The following is a 21,361-nucleotide window of genomic DNA, read 5'->3' as shown; positions in this document are numbered from 1 at the left end:
AACGCGTGCCTGGCCTCAAACCTCCCTTGGTGGCCCTCGCACAGCCCCATTCACATTGGGGCTGCGGGCTCGCCGAGACGAGCAAGGCCTCGACATAGCACCTTACGTCACTCTACCCTCGGCCAAAATCAGCATTCACCCTCAAAACTCCAAACGTCGAGCCCCTGCTCCCAGGCCAAAGGTGCCAGACCCAAAACGCGTGCCTGGCCTCAAACCTCCCTTGGTGGCCCTCGCACAGCCCCACTCACATTGGGGCTGCGGGCTCGCCGAGACGAGCAAGGCCTCGACATAGCACCTTACGTCACTCTACCCTCGGCCAAAATCAGCATTCACCCTCAAAACTCCAAACGTCGAGCCCCTGCTCCCAGGCCAAAGGTGCCAGACCCAAAACGCCTGCCTGGCCTCAAACCTCCCTTGGTGGCCCTCGCACAGCACCACTCACATTGGGGCTGCGGGCTCGCCGAGACGAGCAAGGCCTCGACATAGCACCTTACGTCACTCTACCCTCGGCCAAAATCAGCATTCACCCTCAAAACTCCAAACGTCGAGCCCCTGCTCCCAGGCCAAAGGTGCCAGACCCAAAACGCGTGCCTGGCCTCAAACCTCCCTTGGTGGCCCTCGCACAGCACCACTCACATTGGGGCTGCGGGCTCGCCGAGACGAGCAAGGCCTCGACATAGCACCTTACGTCACTCTACCCTCGGCCAAAATCAGCATTCACCCTCAAAACTCCAAACGTCGAGCCCCTGCTCCCAGGCCAAAGGTGCCAGACCCAAAACGCGTGCCTGGCCTCAAACCTCCCTTGGTGGCCCTCGCACAGCACCACTCACACTGGGGCTGCGGGCTCGCCGAGACGAGCAAGGCCTCGACATAGCACCTTACGTCACTCTACCCTCGGCCAAAATCAGCATTCACCCTCAAAACTCCAAACGTCGAGCCCCTGCTCCCAGGCCAAAGGTGCCAGACCCAAAACGCCTGCCTGGCCTCAAACCTCCCTTGGTGGCCCTCGCACAGCACCACTCACATTGGGGCTGCGGGCTCGCCGAGACGAGCAAGGCCTCGACATAGCACCTTACGTCACTCTACCCTCGGCCAAAATCAGCATTCACCCTCAAAACTCCAAACGTCGAGCCCCTGCTCCCAGGCCAAAGGTGCCAGACCCAAAACGCCTGCCTGGCCTCAAACCTCCCTTGGTGGCCCTCGCACAGCACCACTCACATTGGGGCTGCGGGCTCGCCGAGACGAGCAAGGCCTCGACATAGCACCTTACGTCACTCTACCCTCGGCCAAAATCAGCATTCACCCTCAAAACTCCAAACGTCGAGCCCCTGCTCCCAGGCCAAAGGTGCCAGACCCAAAACGCGTGCCTGGCCTCAAACCTCCCTTGGTGGCCCTCGCACAGCACCACTCACATTGGGGCTGCGGGCTCGCCGAGACGAGCAAGGCCTCGACATAGCACCTTACGTCACTCTACCCTCGGCCAAAATCAGCATTCACCCTCAAAACTCCAAACGTCGAGCCCCTGCTCCCAGGCCAAAGGTGCCAGACCCAAAACGCGTGCCTGGCCTCAAACCTCCCTTGGTGGCCCTCGCACAGCACCACTCACATTGGGGCTGCGGGCTCGCCGAGACGAGCAAGGCCTCGACATAGCACCTTACGTCACTCTACCCTCGGCCAAAATCAGCATTCACCCTCAAAACTCCAAACGTCGAGCCCCTGCTCCCAGGCCAAAGGTGCCAGACCCAAAACGCCTGCCTGGCCTCAAACCTCCCTTGGTGGCCCTCGCACAGCACCACTCACACTGGGGCTGCGGGCTCGCCGAGACGAGCAAGGCCTCGACATAGCACCTTACGTCACTCTACCCTCGGCCAAAATCAGCATTCACCCTCAAAACTCCAAACGTCGAGCCCCTGCTCCCAGGCCAAAGGTGCCAGACCCAAAACGCGTGCCTGGCCTCAAACCTCCCTTGGTGGCCCTCGCACAGCACCACTCACATTGGGGCTGCGGGCTCGCCGAGACGAGCAAGGCCTCGACATAGCACCTTACGTCACTCTACCCTCGGCCAAAATCAGCATTCACCCTCAAAACTCCAAACGTCGAGCCCCTGCTCCCAGGCCAAAGGTGCCAGACCCAAAACGCGTGCCTGGCCTCAAACCTCCCTTGGTGGCCCTCGCACAGCACCACTCACACTGGGGCTGCGGGCTCGCCGAGACGAGCAAGGCCTCGACATAGCACCTTACGTCACTCTACCCTCGGCCAAAATCAGCATTCACCCTCAAAACTCCAAACGTCGAGCCCCTGCTCCCAGGCCAAAGGTGCCAGACCCAAAACGCCTGCCTGGCCTCAAACCTCCCTTGGTGGCCCTCGCACAGCACCACTCACACTGGGGCTGCGGGCTCGCCGAGACGAGCAAGGCCTCGACATAGCACCTTACGTCACTCTACCCTCGGCCAAAATCAGCATTCACCCTCAAAACTCCAAACGTCGAGCCCCTGCTCCCAGGCCAAAGGTGCCAGACCCAAAACGCGTGCCTGGCCTCAAACCTCCCTTGGTGGCCCTCGCACAGCACCACTCACATTGGGGCTGCGGGCTCGCCGAGACGAGCAAGGCCTCGACATAGCACCTTACGTCACTCTACCCTCGGCCAAAATCAGCATTCACCCTCAAAACTCCAAACGTCGAGCCCCTGCTCCCAGGCCAAAGGTGCCAGACCCAAAACGCCTGCCTGGCCTCAAACCTCCCTTGGTGGCCCTCGCACAGCACCACTCACATTGGGGCTGCGGGCTCGCCGAGACGAGCAAGGCCTCGACATAGCACCTTACGTCACTCTACCCTCGGCCAAAATCAGCATTCACCCTCAAAACTCCAAACGTCGAGCCCCTGCTCCCAGGCCAAAGGTGCCAGACCCAAAACGCGTGCCTGGCCTCAAACCTCCCTTGGTGGCCCTCGCACAGCACCACTCACACTGGGGCTGCGGGCTCGCCGAGACGAGCAAGGCCTCGACATAGCACCTTACGTCACTCTACCCTCGGCCAAAATCAGCATTCACCCTCAAAACTCCAAACGTCGAGCCCCTGCTCCCAGGCCAAAGGTGCCAGACCCAAAACGCCTGCCTGCCCTCAAACCTCCCTTGGTGGCCCTCGCACAGCACCACTCACATTGGGGCTGCGGGCTCGCCGAGACGAGCAAGGCCTCGACATAGCACCTTACGTCACTCTACCCTCGGCCAAAATCAGCATTCACCCTCAAAACTCCAAACGTCGAGCCCCTGCTCCCAGGCCAAAGGTGCCAGACCCAAAACGCCTGCCTGGCCTCAAACCTCCCTTGGTGGCCCTCGCACAGCACCACTCACACTGGGGCTGCGGGCTCGCCGAGACGAGCAAGGCCTCGACATAGCACCTTACGTCACTCTACCCTCGGCCAAAATCAGCATTCACCCTCAAAACTCCAAACGTCGAGCCCCTGCTCCCAGGCCAAAGGTGCCAGACCCAAAACGCCTGCCTGGCCTCAAACCTCCCTTGGTGGCCCTCGCACAGCACCACTCACACTGGGGCTGCGGGCTCGCCGAGACGAGCAAGGCCTCGACATAGCACCTTACGTCACTCTACCCTCGGCCAAAATCAGCATTCACCCTCAAAACTCCAAACGTCGAGCCCCTGCTCCCAGGCCAAAGGTGCCAGACCCAAAACGCGTGCCTGGCCTCAAACCTCCCTTGGTGGCCCTCGCACAGCACCACTCACACTGGGGCTGCGGGCTCGCCGAGACGAGCAAGGCCTCGACATAGCACCTTACGTCACTCTACCCTCGGCCAAAATCAGCATTCACCCTCAAAACTCCAAACGTCGAGCCCCTGCTCCCAGGCCAAAGGTGCCAGACCCAAAACGCGTGCCTGGCCTCAAACCTCCCTTGGTGGCCCTCGCACAGCACCACTCACACTGGGGCTGCGGGCTCGCCGAGACGAGCAAGGCCTCGACATAGCACCTTACGTCACTCTACCCTCGGCCAAAATCAGCATTCACCCTCAAAACTCCAAACGTCGAGCCCCTGCTCCCAGGCCAAAGGTGCCAGACCCAAAACGCGTGCCTGGCCTCAAACCTCCCTTGGTGGCCCTCGCACAGCACCACTCACACTGGGGCTGCGGGCTCGCCGAGACGAGCAAGGCCTCGACATAGCACCTTACGTCACTCTACCCTCGGCCAAAATCAGCATTCACCCTCAAAACTCCAAACGTCGAGCCCCTGCTCCCAGGCCAAAGGTGCCAGACCCAAAACGCGTGCCTGGCCTCAAACCTCCCTTGGTGGCCCTCGCACAGCACCACTCACACTGGGGCTGCGGGCTCGCCGAGACGAGCAAGGCCTCGACATAGCACCTTACGTCACTCTACCCTCGGCCAAAATCAGCATTCACCCTCAAAACTCCAAACGTCGAGCCCCTGCTCCCAGGCCAAAGGTGCCAGACCCAAAACGCCTGCCTGGCCTCAAACCTCCCTTGGTGGCCCTCGCACAGCACCACTCACACTGGGGCTGCGGGCTCGCCGAGACGAGCAAGGCCTCGACATAGCACCTTACGTCACTCTACCCTCGGCCAAAATCAGCATTCACCCTCAAAACTCCAAACGTCGAGCCCCTGCTCCCAGGCCAAAGGTGCCAGACCCAAAACGCCTGCCTGCCCTCAAACCTCCCTTGGTGGCCCTCGCACAGCACCATTCACATTGGGGCTGCGGGCTCGCCGAGACGAGCAAGGCCTCGACATAGCACCTTACGTCACTCTACCCTCGGCCAAAATCAGCATTCACCCTCAAAACTCCAAACGTCGAGCCCCTGCTCCCAGGCCAAAGGTGCCAGACCCAAAACGCGTGCCTGCCCTCAAACCTCCCTTGGTGGCCCTCGCACAGCACCACTCACATTGGGGCTGCGGGCTCGCCGAGACGAGCAAGGCCTCGACATAGCACCTTACGTCACTCTACCCTCGGCCAAAATCAGCATTCACCCTCAAAACTCCAAACGTCGAGCCCCTGCTCCCAGGCCAAAGGTGCCACACCCAAAACGCGTGCCTGGCCTCAAACCTCCCTTGGTGGCCCTCGCACAGCACCACTCACATTGGGGCTGCGGGCTCGCCGAGACGAGCAAGGCCTCGACATAGCACCTTACGTCACTCTACCCTCGGCCAAAATCAGCATTCACCCTCAAAACTCCAAACGTCGAGCCCCTGCTCCCAGGCCAAAGGTGCCAGACCCAAAACGCCTGCCTGCCCTCAAACCTCCCTTGGTGGCCCTCGCACAGCACCACTCACATTGGGGCTGCGGGCTCGCCGAGACGAGCAAGGCCTCGACATAGCACCTTACGTCACTCTACCCTCGGCCAAAATCAGCATTCACCCTCAAAACTCCAAACGTCGAGCCCCTGCTCCCAGGCCAAAGGTGCCACACCCAAAACGCGTGCCTGGCCTCAAACCTCCCTTGGTGGCCCTCGCACAGCACCACTCACATTGGGGCTGCGGGCTCGCCGAGACGAGCAAGGCCTCGACATAGCACCTTACGTCACTCTACCCTCGGCCAAAATCAGCATTCACCCTCAAAACTCCAAACGTCGAGCCCCTGCTCCCAGGCCAAAGGTGCCAGACCCAAAACGCCTGCCTGGCCTCAAACCTCCCTTGGTGGCCCTCGCACAGCACCACTCACACTGGGGCTGCGGGCTCGCCGAGACGAGCAAGGCCTCGACATAGCACCTTACGTCACTCTACCCTCGGCCAAAATCAGCATTCACCCTCAAAACTCCAAACGTCGAGCCCCTGCTCCCAGGCCAAAGGTGCCAGACCCAAAACGCGTGCCTGGCCTCAAACCTCCCTTGGTGGCCCTCGCACAGCACCATTCACATTGGGGCTGCGGGCTCGCCGAGACGAGCAAGGCCTCGACATAGCACCTTACGTCACTCTACCCTCGGCCAAAATCAGCATTCACCCTCAAAACTCCAAACGTCGAGCCCCTGCTCCCAGGCCAAAGGTGCCAGACCCAAAACGCCTGCCTGGCCTCAAACCTCCCTTGGTGGCCCTCGCACAGCCCCACTCACATTGGGGCTGCGGGCTCGCCGAGACGAGCAAGGCCTCGACATAGCACCTTACGTCACTCTACCCTCGGCCAAAATCAGCATTCACCCTCAAAACTCCAAACGTCGAGCCCCTGCTCCCAGGCCAAAGGTGCCAGACCCAAAACGCCTGCCTGCCCTCAAACCTCCCTTGGTGGCCCTCGCACAGCCCCACTCACATTGGGGCTGCGGGCTCGCCGAGACGAGCAAGGCCTCGACATAGCACCTTACGTCACTCTACCCTCGGCCAAAATCAGCATTCACCCTCAAAACTCCAAACGTCGAGCCCCTGCTCCCAGGCCAAAGGTGCCAGACCCAAAACGCGTGCCTGGCCTCAAACCTCCCTTGGTGGCCCTCGCACAGCACCACTCACACTGGGGCTGCGGGCTCGCCGAGACGAGCAAGGCCTCGACATAGCACCTTACGTCACTCTACCCTCGGCCAAAATCAGCATTCACCCTCAAAACTCCAAACGTCGAGCCCCTGCTCCCAGGCCAAAGGTGCCAGACCCAAAACGCCTGCCTGGCCTCAAACCTCCCTTGGTGGCCCTCGCACAGCACCACTCACACTGGGGCTGCGGGCTCGCCGAGACGAGCAAGGCCTCGACATAGCACCTTACGTCACTCTACCCTCGGCCAAAATCAGCATTCACCCTCAAAACTCCAAACGTCGAGCCCCTGCTCCCAGGCCAAAGGTGCCAGACCCAAAACGCCTGCCTGGCCTCAAACCTCCCTTGGTGGCCCTCGCACAGCACCACTCACATTGGGGCTGCGGGCTCGCCGAGACGAGCAAGGCCTCGACATAGCACCTTACGTCACTCTACCCTCGGCCAAAATCAGCATTCACCCTCAAAACTCCAAACGTCGAGCCCCTGCTCCCAGGCCAAAGGTGCCAGACCCAAAACGCCTGCCTGGCCTCAAACCTCCCTTGGTGGCCCTCGCACAGCACCACTCACACTGGGGCTGCGGGCTCGCCGAGACGAGCAAGGCCTCGACATAGCACCTTACGTCACTCTACCCTCGGCCAAAATCAGCATTCACCCTCAAAACTCCAAACGTCGAGCCCCTGCTCCCAGGCCAAAGGTGCCACACCCAAAACGCCTGCCTGGCCTCAAACCTCCCTTGGTGGCCCTCGCACAGCACCACTCACACTGGGGCTGCGGGCTCGCCGAGACGAGCAAGGCCTCGACATAGCACCTTACGTCACTCTACCCTCGGCCAAAATCAGCATTCACCCTCAAAACTCCAAACGTCGAGCCCCTGCTCCCAGGCCAAAGGTGCCACACCCAAAACGCCTGCCTGCCCTCAAACCTCCCTTGGTGGCCCTCGCACAGCACCACTCACATTGGGGCTGCGGGCTCGCCGAGACGAGCAAGGCCTCGACATAGCACCTTACGTCACTCTACTCTCGGCCAAAATCAGCATTCACCCTCAAAACTCCAAACGTCGAGCCCCTGCTCCCAGGCCAAAGGTGCCAGACCCAAAACGCCTGCCTGCCCTCAAACCTCCCTTGGTGGCCCTCGCACAGCACCATTCACATTGGGGCTGCGGGCTCGCCGAGACGAGCAAGGCCTCGACATAGCACCTTACGTCACTCTACCCTCGGCCAAAATCAGCATTCACCCTCAAAACTCCAAACGTCGAGCCCCTGCTCCCAGGCCAAAGGTGCCAGACCCAAAACGCCTGCCTGGCCTCAAACCTCCCTTGGTGGCCCTCGCACAGCACCACTCACACTGGGGCTGCGGGCTCGCCGAGACGAGCAAGGCCTCGACATAGCACCTTACGTCACTCTACCCTCGGCCAAAATCAGCATTCACCCTCAAAACTCCAAACGTCGAGCCCCTGCTCCCAGGCCAAAGGTGCCAGACCCAAAACGCCTGCCTGGCCTCAAACCTCCCTTGGTGGCCCTCGCACAGCACCACTCACACTGGGGCTGCGGGCTCGCCGAGACGAGCAAGGCCTCGACATAGCACCTTACGTCACTCTACCCTCGGCCAAAATCAGCATTCACCCTCAAAACTCCAAACGTCGAGCCCCTGCTCCCAGGCCAAAGGTGCCAGACCCAAAACGCGTGCCTGGCCTCAAACCTCCCTTGGTGGCCCTCGCACAGCACCACTCACATTGGGGCTGCGGGCTCGCCGAGACGAGCAAGGCCTCGACATAGCACCTTACGTCACTCTACCCTCGGCCAAAATCAGCATTCACCCTCAAAACTCCAAACGTCGAGCCCCTGCTCCCAGGCCAAAGGTGCCACACCCAAAACGCGTGCCTGGCCTCAAACCTCCCTTGGTGGCCCTCGCACAGCCCCATTCACATTGGGGCTGCGGGCTCGCCGAGACGAGCAAGGCCTCGACATAGCACCTTACGTCACTCTACCCTCGGCCAAAATCAGCATTCACCCTCAAAACTCCAAACGTCGAGCCCCTGCTCCCAGGCCAAAGGTGCCACACCCAAAACGCCTGCCTGGCCTCAAACCTCCCTTGGTGGCCCTCGCACAGCCCCATTCACATTGGGGCTGCGGGCTCGCCGAGACGAGCAAGGCCTCGACATAGCACCTTACGTCACTCTACCCTCGGCCAAAATCAGCATTCACCCTCAAAACTCCAAACGTCGAGCCCCTGCTCCCAGGCCAAAGGTGCCACACCCAAAACGCCTGCCTGCCCTCAAACCTCCCTTGGTGGCCCTCGCACAGCACCACTCACATTGGGGCTGCGGGCTCGCCGAGACGAGCAAGGCCTCGACATAGCACCTTACGTCACTCTACCCTCGGCCAAAATCAGCATTCACCCTCAAAACTCCAAACGTCGAGCCCCTGCTCCCAGGCCAAAGGTGCCAGACCCAAAACGCCTGCCTGCCCTCAAACCTCCCTTGGTGGCCCTCGCACAGCACCACTCACACTGGGGCTGCGGGCTCGCCGAGACGAGCAAGGCCTCGACATAGCACCTTACGTCACTCTACCCTCGGCCAAAATCAGCATTCACCCTCAAAACTCCAAACGTCGAGCCCCTGCTCCCAGGCCAAAGGTGCCACACCCAAAACGCCTGCCTGGCCTCAAACCTCCCTTGGTGGCCCTCGCACAGCACCACTCACACTGGGGCTGCGGGCTCGCCGAGACGAGCAAGGCCTCGACATAGCACCTTACGTCACTCTACCCTCGGCCAAAATCAGCATTCACCCTCAAAACTCCAAACGTCGAGCCCCTGCTCCCAGGCCAAAGGTGCCAGACCCAAAACGCCTGCCTGGCCTCAAACCTCCCTTGGTGGCCCTCGCACAGCACCACTCACACTGGGGCTGCGGGCTCGCCGAGACGAGCAAGGCCTCGACATAGCACCTTACGTCACTCTACCCTCGGCCAAAATCAGCATTCACCCTCAAAACTCCAAACGTCGAGCCCCTGCTCCCAGGCCAAAGGTGCCAGACCCAAAACGCGTGCCTGGCCTCAAACCTCCCTTGGTGGCCCTCGCACAGCACCACTCACACTGGGGCTGCGGGCTCGCCGAGACGAGCAAGGCCTCGACATAGCACCTTACGTCACTCTACCCTCGGCCAAAATCAGCATTCACCCTCAAAACTCCAAACGTCGAGCCCCTGCTCCCAGGCCAAAGGTGCCACACCCAAAACGCCTGCCTGGCCTCAAACCTCCCTTGGTGGCCCTCGCACAGCCCCATTCACATTGGGGCTGCGGGCTCGCCGAGACGAGCAAGGCCTCGACATAGCACCTTACGTCACTCTACTCTCGGCCAAAATCAGCATTCACCCTCAAAACTCCAAACGTCGAGCCCCTGCTCCCAGGCCAAAGGTGCCAGACCCAAAACGCGTGCCTGCCCTCAAACCTCCCTTGGTGGCCCTCGCACAGCCCCATTCACATTGGGGCTGCGGGCTCGCCGAGACGAGCAAGGCCTCGACATAGCACCTTACGTCACTCTACTCTCGGCCAAAATCAGCATTCACCCTCAAAACTCCAAACGTCGAGCCCCTGCTCCCAGGCCAAAGGTGCCACACCCAAAACGCGTGCCTGGCCTCAAACCTCCCTTGGTGGCCCTCGCACAGCCCCATTCACATTGGGGCTGCGGGCTCGCCGAGCCGAGCAAGGCCTCGACATAGCACCTTACGTCACTCTACCCTCGGCCAAAATCAGCATTCACCCTCAAAACTCCAAACGTCGAGCCCCTGCTCCCAGGCCAAAGGTGCCAGACCCAAAACGCCTGCCTGCCCTCAAACCTCCCTTGGTGGCCCTCGCACAGCCCCATTCACATTGGGGCTGCGGGCTCGCCGAGACGAGCAAGGCCTCGACATAGCACCTTACGTCACTCTACCCTCGGCCAAAATCAGCATTCACCCTCAAAACTCCAAACGTCGAGCCCCTGCTCCCAGGCCAAAGGTGCCACACCCAAAACGCGTGCCTGCCCTCAAACCTCCCTTGGTGGCCCTCGCACAGCACCACTCACATTGGGGCTGCGGGCTCGCCGAGACGAGCAAGGCCTCGACATAGCACCTTACGTCACTCTACCCTCGGCCAAAATCAGCATTCACCCTCAAAACTCCAAACGTCGAGCCCCTGCTCCCAGGCCAAAGGTGCCACACCCAAAACGCCTGCCTGGCCTCAAACCTCCCTTGGTGGCCCTCGCACAGCACCACTCACACTGGGGCTGCGGGCTCGCCGAGACGAGCAAGGCCTCGACATAGCACCTTACGTCACTCTACCCTCGGCCAAAATCAGCATTCACCCTCAAAACTCCAAACGTCGAGCCCCTGCTCCCAGGCCAAAGGTGCCAGACCCAAAACGCCTGCCTGCCCTCAAACCTCCCTTGGTGGCCCTCGCACAGCCCCACTCACATTGGGGCTGCGGGCTCGCCGAGACGAGCAAGGCCTCGACATAGCACCTTACGTCACTCTACCCTCGGCCAAAATCAGCATTCACCCTCAAAACTCCAAACGTCGAGCCCCTGCTCCCAGGCCAAAGGTGCCAGACCCAAAACGCCTGCCTGCCCTCAAACCTCCCTTGGTGGCCCTTGCACAGCCCCATTCACATTGGGGCTGCGGGCTCGCCGAGCCGAGCAAGGCCTCGACATAGCACCTTACGTCACTCTACCCTCGGCCAAAAACAGCATTCACCCTCAAAACTCCAAACGTCGAGCCCCTGCTCCCAGGCCAAAGGTGCCAGACCCAAAACGCCTGCCTGCCCTCAAACCTCCCTTGGTGGCCCTCGCACAGCCCCATTCACATTGGGGCTGCGGGCTCGCCGAGACGAGCAAGGCCTCGACATAGCACCTTACGTCACTCTACCCTCGGCCAAAATCAGCATTCACCCTCAAAACTCCAAACGTCGAGCCCCTGCTCCCAGGCCAAAGGTGCCACACCCAAAACGCGTGCCTGCCCTCAAACCTCCCTTGGTGGCCCTCGCACAGCACCACTCACACTGGGGCTGCGGGCTCGCCGAGACGAGCAAGGCCTCGACATAGCACCTTACGTCACTCTACCCTCGGCCAAAATCAGCATTCACCCTCAAAACTCCAAACGTCGAGCCCCTGCTCCCAGGCCAAAGGTGCCAGACCCAAAACGCCTGCCTGGCCTCAAACCTCCCTTGGTGGCCCTCGCACAGCACCACTCACACTGGGGCTGCGGGCTCGCCGAGACGAGCAAGGCCTCGACATAGCACCTTACGTCACTCTACCCTCGGCCAAAATCAGCATTCACCCTCAAAACTCCAAACGTCGAGCCCCTGCTCCCAGGCCAAAGGTGCCAGCCCCAAAACGCGTGCCTGGCCTCAAACCTCCCTTGGTGGCCCTCGCACAGCCCCATTCACATTGGGGCTGCGGGCTCGCCGAGACGAGCAAGGCCTCGACATAGCACCTTACGTCACTCTACCCTCGGCCAAAATCAGCATTCACCCTCAAAACTCCAAACGTCGAGCCCCTGCTCCCAGGCCAAAGGTGCCAGACCCAAAACGCGTGCCTGGCCTCAAACCTCCCTTGGTGGCCCTCGCACAGCACCATTCACACTGGGGCTGCGGGCTCGCCGAGACGAGCAAGGCCTCGACATAGCACCTTACGTCACTCTACCCTCGGCCAAAATCAGCATTCACCCTCAAAACTCCAAACGTCGAGCCCCTGCTCCCAGGCCAAAGGTGCCAGACCCAAAACGCCTGCCTGGCCTCAAACCTCCCTTGGTGGCCCTCGCACAGCACCACTCACACTGGGGCTGCGGGCTCGCCGAGACGAGCAAGGCCTCGACATAGCACCTTACGTCACTCTACCCTCGGCCAAAATCAGCATTCACCCTCAAAACTCCAAACGTCGAGCCCCTGCTCCCAGGCCAAAGGTGCCACACCCAAAACGCGTGCCTGGCCTCAAACCTCCCTTGGTGGCCCTCGCACAGCCCCACTCACATTGGGGCTGCGGGCTCGCCGAGCCGAGCAAGGCCTCGACATAGCACCTTACGTCACTCTACTCTCGGCCAAAATCAGCATTCACCCTCAAAACTCCAAACGTCGAGCCCCTGCTCCCAGGCCAAAGGTGCTAGACCCAAAACGCCTGCCTGCCCTCAAACCTCCCTTGGTGGCCCTCGCACAGCCCCATTCACATTGGGGCTGCGGGCTCGCCGAGACGAGCAAGGCCTCGACATAGCACCTTACGTCACTCTACCCTCGGCCAAAATCAGCATTCACCCTCAAAACTCCAAACGTCGAGCCCCTGCTCCCAGGCCAAAGGTGCCAGACCCAAAACGCGTGCCTGCCCTCAAACCTCCCTTGGTGGCCCTCGCACAGCACCACTCACACTGGGGCTGCGGGCTCGCCGAGACGAGCAAGGCCTCGACATAGCACCTTACGTCACTCTACCCTCGGCCAAAATCAGCATTCACCCTCAAAACTCCAAACGTCGAGCCCCTGCTCCCAGGCCAAAGGTGCCAGACCCAAAACGCCTGCCTGCCCTCAAACCTCCCTTGGTGGCCCTCGCACAGCACCACTCACACTGGGGCTGCGGGCTCGCCGAGACGAGCAAGGCCTCGACATAGCACCTTACGTCACTCTACCCTCGGCCAAAATCAGCATTCACCCTCAAAACTCCAAACGTCGAGCCCCTGCTCCCAGGCCAAAGGTGCCACACCCAAAACGCCTGCCTGGCCTCAAACCTCCCTTGGTGGCCCTCGCACAGCACCACTCACACTGGGGCTGCGGGCTCGCCGAGACGAGCAAGGCCTCGACATAGCACCTTACGTCACTCTACCCTCGGCCAAAATCAGCATTCACCCTCAAAACTCCAAACGTCGAGCCCCTGCTCCCAGGCCAAAGGTGCCAGACCCAAAACGCCTGCCTGGCCTCAAACCTCCCTTGGTGGCCCTCGCACAGCACCACTCACACTGGGGCTGCGGGCTCGCCGAGACGAGCAAGGCCTCGACATAGCACCTTACGTCACTCTACCCTCGGCCAAAATCAGCATTCACCCTCAAAACTCCAAACGTCGAGCCCCTGCTCCCAGGCCAAAGGTGCCAGACCCAAAACGCCTGCCTGGCCTCAAACCTCCCTTGGTGGCCCTCGCACAGCCCCACTCACATTGGGGCTGCGGGCTCGCCGAGACGAGCAAGGCCTCGACATAGCACCTTACGTCACTCTACCCTCGGCCAAAATCAGCATTCACCCTCAAAACTCCAAACGTCGAGCCCCTGCTCCCAGGCCAAAGGTGCCAGACCCAAAACGCGTGCCTGGCCTCAAACCTCCCTTGGTGGCCCTCGCACAGCCCCACTCACACTGGGGCTGCGGGCTCTCCTAGACGAGCAAGAACTGAAAATAAAGCCTTACGTCCCTCTCGACCAAAATCAGCATCCATCCTCAAAACTGTAAACGTCGAGCCCCTGCTCCCACGACAAAGGTGCCAGACCCAAAACGCATGCCTGCCCTCAAACCTCCCTTGGTGGCCCTCGCACAGCCACACTCACATTGGGGCTGCGGGCTCGCCTAGACCAGCAAGGCCTCAACATAGCACCTTACGTCCCTCTCGACCAAAATCAGCATCCATCCTCAAAACTGTAAACGTCGAGGCCCTGCTCCCACGACAAAGGTGCCAGACCCAAAACGCGTGCCTGCCCTCCAACCTCCCTCACCGGCCCTCGCACAGCCACACTCACATTGGGGCTGCGGGCTCGCCGAGACGAGCAAGGCCTCAACATAGCACCTTACGTCACTCTACCCTCGGCCAAAATCAGCACTCACCCTCAAAACTCCAAACGTCGAGGCCCTGCTCCCAGGACAAAGGTGCCAGACCCAAAACGCATGCCTGCCCTCAAACCTCCCTCACCGGCCCTCGCACAGCCACACTCACATTGGGGCTGCGGGCTCGCCTAGCCGAGCAAGGCCTCGACATAGCACCTTACGTCACTCTACCCTCGGCCAAAATCAGCATTCACCCTCAAAACTCCAAATGTCGAGGCCCTGCTCCCAGGCCAAAGGTGCCAGACCCAAAACGCATGCCTGCCCTCAAACCTCCCTCAGCGGCCCTCGCACAGACCCACTCACATTGGGGCTGCGGGCTCGCCGAGACGAGCAAGGCCTCAACATAGCACCTTACGTCCCTCTCCACCAAAATCAGCATCCACCCTCAAAACTCCAAACGTCGAGCCCCTGCTCCCAGGACAAAGGTGCCAGCCCCAAAACGCATGCCTGGCCTCAAACCTCCCTTGGTGGCCCACGCACAGCACCACTCACATTGGGGCTGCGGGCTCGCCTAGCCAACAATTGGCTCAAAATATAGTCTTACATCTCTCTCGACCAAAAGCAGCATCCATCCTCAAAACTGTAAACGTCGAGGCCCTGCTCCCAGGCCAAAGGTGCCAGCCCCAAAACGCATGCCTGCCCTCAAACCTCCCTCACCGGCCCACGCACAGCCACACTCACATTGGGGCTGCGGGCTCGCCGAGACGAGCAAGGCCTCAACATAGGGCTTTTACGCCCCTCTCGACCAAAATCAGCATCCATCCTCAAAACTGTAAACGTCGAGCCCCTGCTCCCACGACAAAGGTGCCAGCCCCAAAACGCATGCCTGCCCTCAAACCTCCCTCACCGGCCCACGCACAGCCACACTCACATTGGGGCTGCGGGCTCGCCTAGATGAGCAAGGCCTCAACATAGCACCTTACGTCCCTCTCGACCAAAATCAGCATTCACCCTCAAAACTCCAAACGTCGAGCCCCTGCTCCCAGGCCAAAGGTGCCAGACCCAAAACGCATGCCTGCCCTCAAACCTCCCTCACCGGCCCTCGCACAGCACCACTCACATTGGGGCTGCGGGCTCGCCTAGCCGAGCAAGGCCTCGACATAGCACCTTACGTCACTCTACCCTCGGCCAAAATCAGCATCCATCCTCAAAACTGTAAACGTCGAGTCCCTGCTCCCAGGACAAAGGTGCCAGCCCCAAAACGCATGCCTGGCCTCAAACCTCCCTTGGTGGCCCACGCACAGCACCACTCACATTGGGGCTGCGGGCTCGCCTAGACGAGCAAGGCCTCAACATAGGGCTTTTACGTCCCTCTCGACCAAAAGCAGCATCCATCCTCAAAACTGTAAACGTCCAGGCCCTGCTCCCACGACAAAGGTGCCAGCCCCATAACGCATGCCTGGCCTCAAACCTCCCTCACCGGCCCACGCACAGCCACACTCAGATTGGGGCTGAGGGCTCGCTTAGACAAGCAAGGCCTCAACATAGGGCTTTTACGTCCCTCTTGACCAAAAGCAGCATCCATCCTCAAAACTGTAAACGTCCAGGCCCTGCTCCCAGGACAAAGGTGCCAGCCCCAAAACGCATGCCTGGCCTCCAACCTCCCTCACCGGCCCACGCACAGCCACACTCACATTGGGGCTGCAGGCTCGCCTAGACGAGCAAGGACTCAACATAGGGCTTTTACGTCCCTCTCGACCAAAAGCAGCATCCATCCTCAAAACTGTAAACGTCGAGGCCCTGCTCCCAGGCAAAGGTGCCAGCCCCAAAACGCATGCCTGCCCTCCAACCTCCCTCACCGGCCCACGCACAGCCACACTCACATTGGGGCTGCGGGCTCGCCTAGACGAGCAAGGCCTCAACATAGGGCTTTTACATCCCTCTTGACCAAAAGCAGCATCCATCCTCAAAACTGTAAACGTAGAGGCCCTGCTCCCACGACAAAGGTGCCAGCCACAAAACGCTTGCCTGCCCTCAAACCTCCCTCACCGGCCCACGCACAGCCACACTCACACTGGGGCTGCGGGCTCGCCTAGACGAGCAAGGCCTCAACATAGGGCTTTTACGTCCCTCTCGACCAAAAGCAGCATCCATCCTCAAAACTGTAAACGTCCAGGCCCTGCTCCCACGACAAAGGTGCCAGCCCCAAAACGCATGCCTGCCCTCCAACCTCCCTCACCGGCCCACGCACAGCCACACTCACATTGGGGCTGCGGGCTCGCCTAGACGAGCAAGGCCTCAACATAGGGCTTTTACGTCCCTCTTGACCAAAAGCAGCATCCATCCTCAAAACTGTAAACGTCGAGGCCCTGCTCCCACGACAAAGGTGCCAGCCCCAAAATGCATGCCTGCCCTCAAACCTCCCTCACCGGCCCACGCACAGCCACACTCACATTGGGGCTGCGGGCTCGCCTAGACGAGCAACGCCTCAACATACGGTTCTTACGTCCCTCTCGACCAAAATCAGCATCCATCCTCAAAACTGTAAGCGTAGAGGCCCTGCTCCCACGACAAAGGTGCAGGCCCCAAAACGCATGCCTGGCCTCCAACCTCCCTCACCGGCCCACGCACAGCCACACTCACATTGCGGTTGCGGGCTCGCCTAGCCACCAAATGGCTCAAAATATAGTCTTACATCTCTCTCGACCAAAAGCAGCATCCATCCTCAAAACTGTAAACGTCCAGGCCCTGCTCCCACGACAAAGGTGCCAGCCCCAAAACGCATGCCTGGCCTCCAACCTCCCTCACCGCCCCACGCACAGCCACACTCACATTGGGGCTGCAGGCTCGCCTAGACGAGCAAGGACTCAACATAGGGCTTTTACGTCCCTCTCGACCAAAAGCAGCATCCATCCTCAAAACTGTAAACGTCCAGGCCCTGCTCCCACGACAAAGGTGCCAGCCCCAAAACGCATGCCTGGCCTCCAACCTCCCTCACCGCCCCACGCACAGCCACACTCACATTGGGGCTGCAGGCTCACCTAGCATACAAATGGCTCAAAATATAGTCTTACGTCCCTCTTGACCAAAATCAGCATCCATCCTCAAAACTGTAAACGTCGAGGCCCTGCTCCCACGACAAAGGTGCCAGCCCCAAAACGCATGCCTGCCCTCAAACCTCCCTCACCGGCCCACGCACAGCCACACTCACATTGGGGCTGCGGGCTCACTTAGACAAGCAAGGCCTCAACATACGGTTCGTACGTCCCTCTCGACCAAAATCAGCATCCATCCTCAAAACTGTAAACGTCCAGACCCTGCTCCCATGACAAAGGTGCCAGCCCCAAAACGCATGCCTGCCCTCCAACCTCCCTCACCGGCCCACGCACAGCCACACTCACATTGGGGCTGCGGGCTCGCTTAGATGAGCAAGGCCTCAACATAGGGCTTTTACGTCCCTCTCAACCAAAAGCAGCATCCATCCTCAAAACTGTAAACGTCCAGGCCCTGCTCCCAAGCCAAAGGTGCCAGCCCCAAAATGGCTCCCTGGCCTCAAACCTCCCTCAGCAACCCACGCACAGCCCCACTCACATTTGGGATGTGGTTTCGCCTAGACGAGCAAGGCCTCAACATAGCGCCTTATGTCTATCTTGACCAAAATCAGCGTCTATCCTCTAAAACTCTAAACTTCGAGGCCCCTGCTCCCAGGATAAATGTGCCAGCCCCAAAAGGGGTGCCTGGCTTCAAACCTCCCTTAGCGGCCCTCGCGCAGCCCCACTCACACTGGGGCTGCGGGCTCACCTTTAACACATTACAGGTCCCTACTTCTCTCCTTCCCTCCAACAACTCTATCTAAGCAGGTAAGTTCTCAAATGTCAGGAGAGGAAACCCAGCATACAGTCTGAGGCAGAAGGACCTTAGAAGAATAAGGGGCTGCATTTTGGAGGATACACTGATGACAGAGACTGGTTGCTGGATGGACAGAGGCACAGAAATACATTTTTCAGAAGTAATAGAAGAAGAGGTAAATAGCAGGTGGGTTACCAGAACACGAGAAGCATATAAAGGAAAAGCGGAAGGCAGCAGGTTACACGGTAGCATTGGCAGAAGAGCAAAAATCTTGGGGGACCAGGACTGCCTGAAAGAGTGATGGAGACCGGGACAGGAAGGAGGAAGGCAGAGATCTGGAGAAGCACAGCAGGGACAGGCCCAGACACACGACTCACCGCACCTCCTGGCACCGACGGGAGACCTTCACCGCCCGGAGACCTCCCTCTGCCTCCTCCCTTTCCTCCTCCATAGAGCAGGCTGCCCGACGCTCGCCCACCCAGGAGCAGGTGATGGGTGCCTCAACATTCCTCTCCCACCAGGCTTCCGGGACACACGGCTGACGGAGGCACCGAATTTCTGGCGCTGTGTGCTGAAGGTGCAAGCAGTCGTTGAATGCTGGGAGGGATCCAACCTTGCCACAGGGACCTGCTGCTCCTTGTAAGAGAGAGCTGCCTGTGGCAGACCCTTCGATTTTCTCCTAGACCAGCTCCTAAGGGCAGGCAAGCACAGACAATCCCCTCGCCAGCTAGAGCCCTGCGAACAGCATGGCCAGACCAATCTTCAGCCCTACTGGTTACACAAAGAGCAGCCCTGACCCTTTGGCACCTGCAGCCCTTTTAAAACCTAAGCCCAGCCCCATCCTCATCAGACCCACCTGGACTGCCCAGCCCCAGCACACAGCTGTGAAGATTTGATTCTTAAAGCACAATAGAAATACCAGCCATGGAGAAGAAGTTTGTACACAGAAACTTCTCTTAGTGGTACTTTAAAATAACCACTCACGTTGGGGCTGTGGGCTCGCCTACCTGCAGAAGGGATCCAAAAAAAAGCCTTACGTCACTCTCGACCAAAATCAGCTTCCGCCATCCAAACTGTAAACGTCCAGCCCTTGCTCCCAGGCCAAAGGTGCCAGCCCCAAAAGGGGTGCGTGGCCTCAAACCTCCCTCACTGGCCCTCGCACAGCCCCACTCACACTGGGGCTGCGGGCTCCCCTAGCCAAGCAAGGCCCACTGTGCCTGCACTGCCCGTAACGTGACCGCGCCACCACCGAGAGCGGCGCAAGAGCAGCCAGAGCGCCTCCGCTCTACCCCACCCCCGGAGGATTCCTCCAGGAGGAGGAGGAAGAGGAAGGTGAGGGGAGGGGATTCCAGGAGGGAAACTGAGGCTAGGGGAAGCAGAGGGCTTTAGGGTTCAAATGTAGTGGGAGCTGCAGAGGGGAGTGCAGCCATGCGTCAGGAGCAGCTGAGAGAAGGGTGACCCGTGGGGAAAAGGCTGGGGCAGATGCAGAGAGCAGCACTATAAATTACAAATATTGTACCAAAATGCTTTGCCGGAGACTGCCAGATTCTTCGCCTCATTGGCTTCTACTGTTAATTGTACTCCTCTGCCCAGGATCTTGTCCTCAGGGGCACGGCCACAGCCCCCATGCCTCTCCCTGCTGCTCCAGCACACCCCCCACCACCTCCCCACCACGAGAACATAGCTGTCGGCAGCGACGGGTCGGGAGGAGAGCTGAAACAGCACTAATTAATTAAATGTGATACGCGTAGCATGCCAAACCTTTGTTTCCCATTTCCTCAGGCACTGAGGGAAAACTCCTCTGAACTGCAGAGGGGGGCTGGAGAAGGGGGCACAGCAAGGAGACAGTGACTTGGGGAAGATCTCCTGCTGCCCTCGTGCTCTGCCGCTCTTCCCACAGCAACCAGTGAAGAAGTCACCCACCCGCCAATGCCCTCCTGTGCTGTCCCTTTGCTCCACGGGTATCACGACAGAATCTGTCTGATGCTGTCAGAACTGCTGCGCATCAGTCAGATTTCTGTCCAATTCCTAGCTCGCTCTGTTCAGAGGATGCAGCCTAATGGCTTTGTGATGAACGCTAAGAAAACACCCCAAATTTGGGAAGAGACACTGAGGTAACGAGTGAATCGGCGCCCTTGGCATGAATACTGCAGATGTGCCATGGAAGTGCATCGCAGACTAACAAGGCAAGATAAAAATCACCAGGTAGGATTATCCTGCGAGGCATTTCAGGTCCCATTTATCAGGTCAGTTGTTAGTACCAGCTACGAGGCTGCTTCCAAGCACGATCTGCTGTGGCTTTACTCACTGCCAAGAACAACCTCCGTTTCGACCTCAGTGTAAAAAATTCCTCATCGCACCAGATGATGCGCTGTAAATCTGAAGGCCGTTGTCCATTCACAGCACCTCTCTGCTTTGCTCATACGTACACTAGCTAACAGGGTCAAGAGGCTTCACATCAAGACAATTTTTAAGTCATTTTTTTTTAAACTCCTCTTGTCCAGAGTCACAACAGCAGCTTGGGCACAGGAAGAAGCTCACGCGACTATCACCAGTATCTTCTCAGATGTTCTGAGTATTACTGTGCTCAAAGCCCTATGTCAAGTGAGGATTTTACCCTGAAATGACACAACTGCTTTTTTATATCCATTTCCTGTCATAAACAAGTCCACAAGAAGCATTCCATAGGAACACATTCTTATGCAAGCATACTAAAAGCAGGAAAACAGGATGAGTATATAAACTGACTGCAAATGATTAATGAAAGAGTAATTAGCCTAAGTAGCATTAAAGGACTATAGGCAATTCAGTTAAGTACAATCTGCATGCAAACCAGTGAACATCACTTGTGATGCCAAGGCCAAAACTGAGGAAAAATTAGGGCACGTCCTTTGACACTTGGTGGAAAATTTCATCAATGGAGGACAAGGAACAGACATTTTTAATCCAATATGACCAATAAAAATGGGGCAGAGAGGCCACACGCTCCCTGAACAGCAGTGCCAAAACCACTGCCCAGGAATTGCACGCTTGCGGCCTCCCAAGCCCCCACACTAGATCACGCTTCCTCCCCTGGGGTCCCCAATGGCAGAAAACTGCAGCCCTGGGGAAGCAGGAGGACCTCTGTGAAACACAATGTGCTCTGCTCCTCCTTCCCTCGAGTGAGTCGTACTCGCTGCTGATGTACATCTGTAGCAAAACAACCGCGCCTCTCAACCAGGTCTGAGTTTCCGGCACATACAGTCGAAAGGCATGCAAGTCACCCCCACCCATTGCCAGAA

The sequence above is a fragment of the Grus americana genome, chromosome 21 (assembly GCF_028858705.1).
Source record: "Grus americana isolate bGruAme1 chromosome 21, bGruAme1.mat, whole genome shotgun sequence".
NCBI classification, from domain to species: domain Eukaryota; kingdom Metazoa; phylum Chordata; class Aves; order Gruiformes; family Gruidae; genus Grus; species Grus americana.
This window is presented reverse-complemented; position numbering follows the sequence as displayed.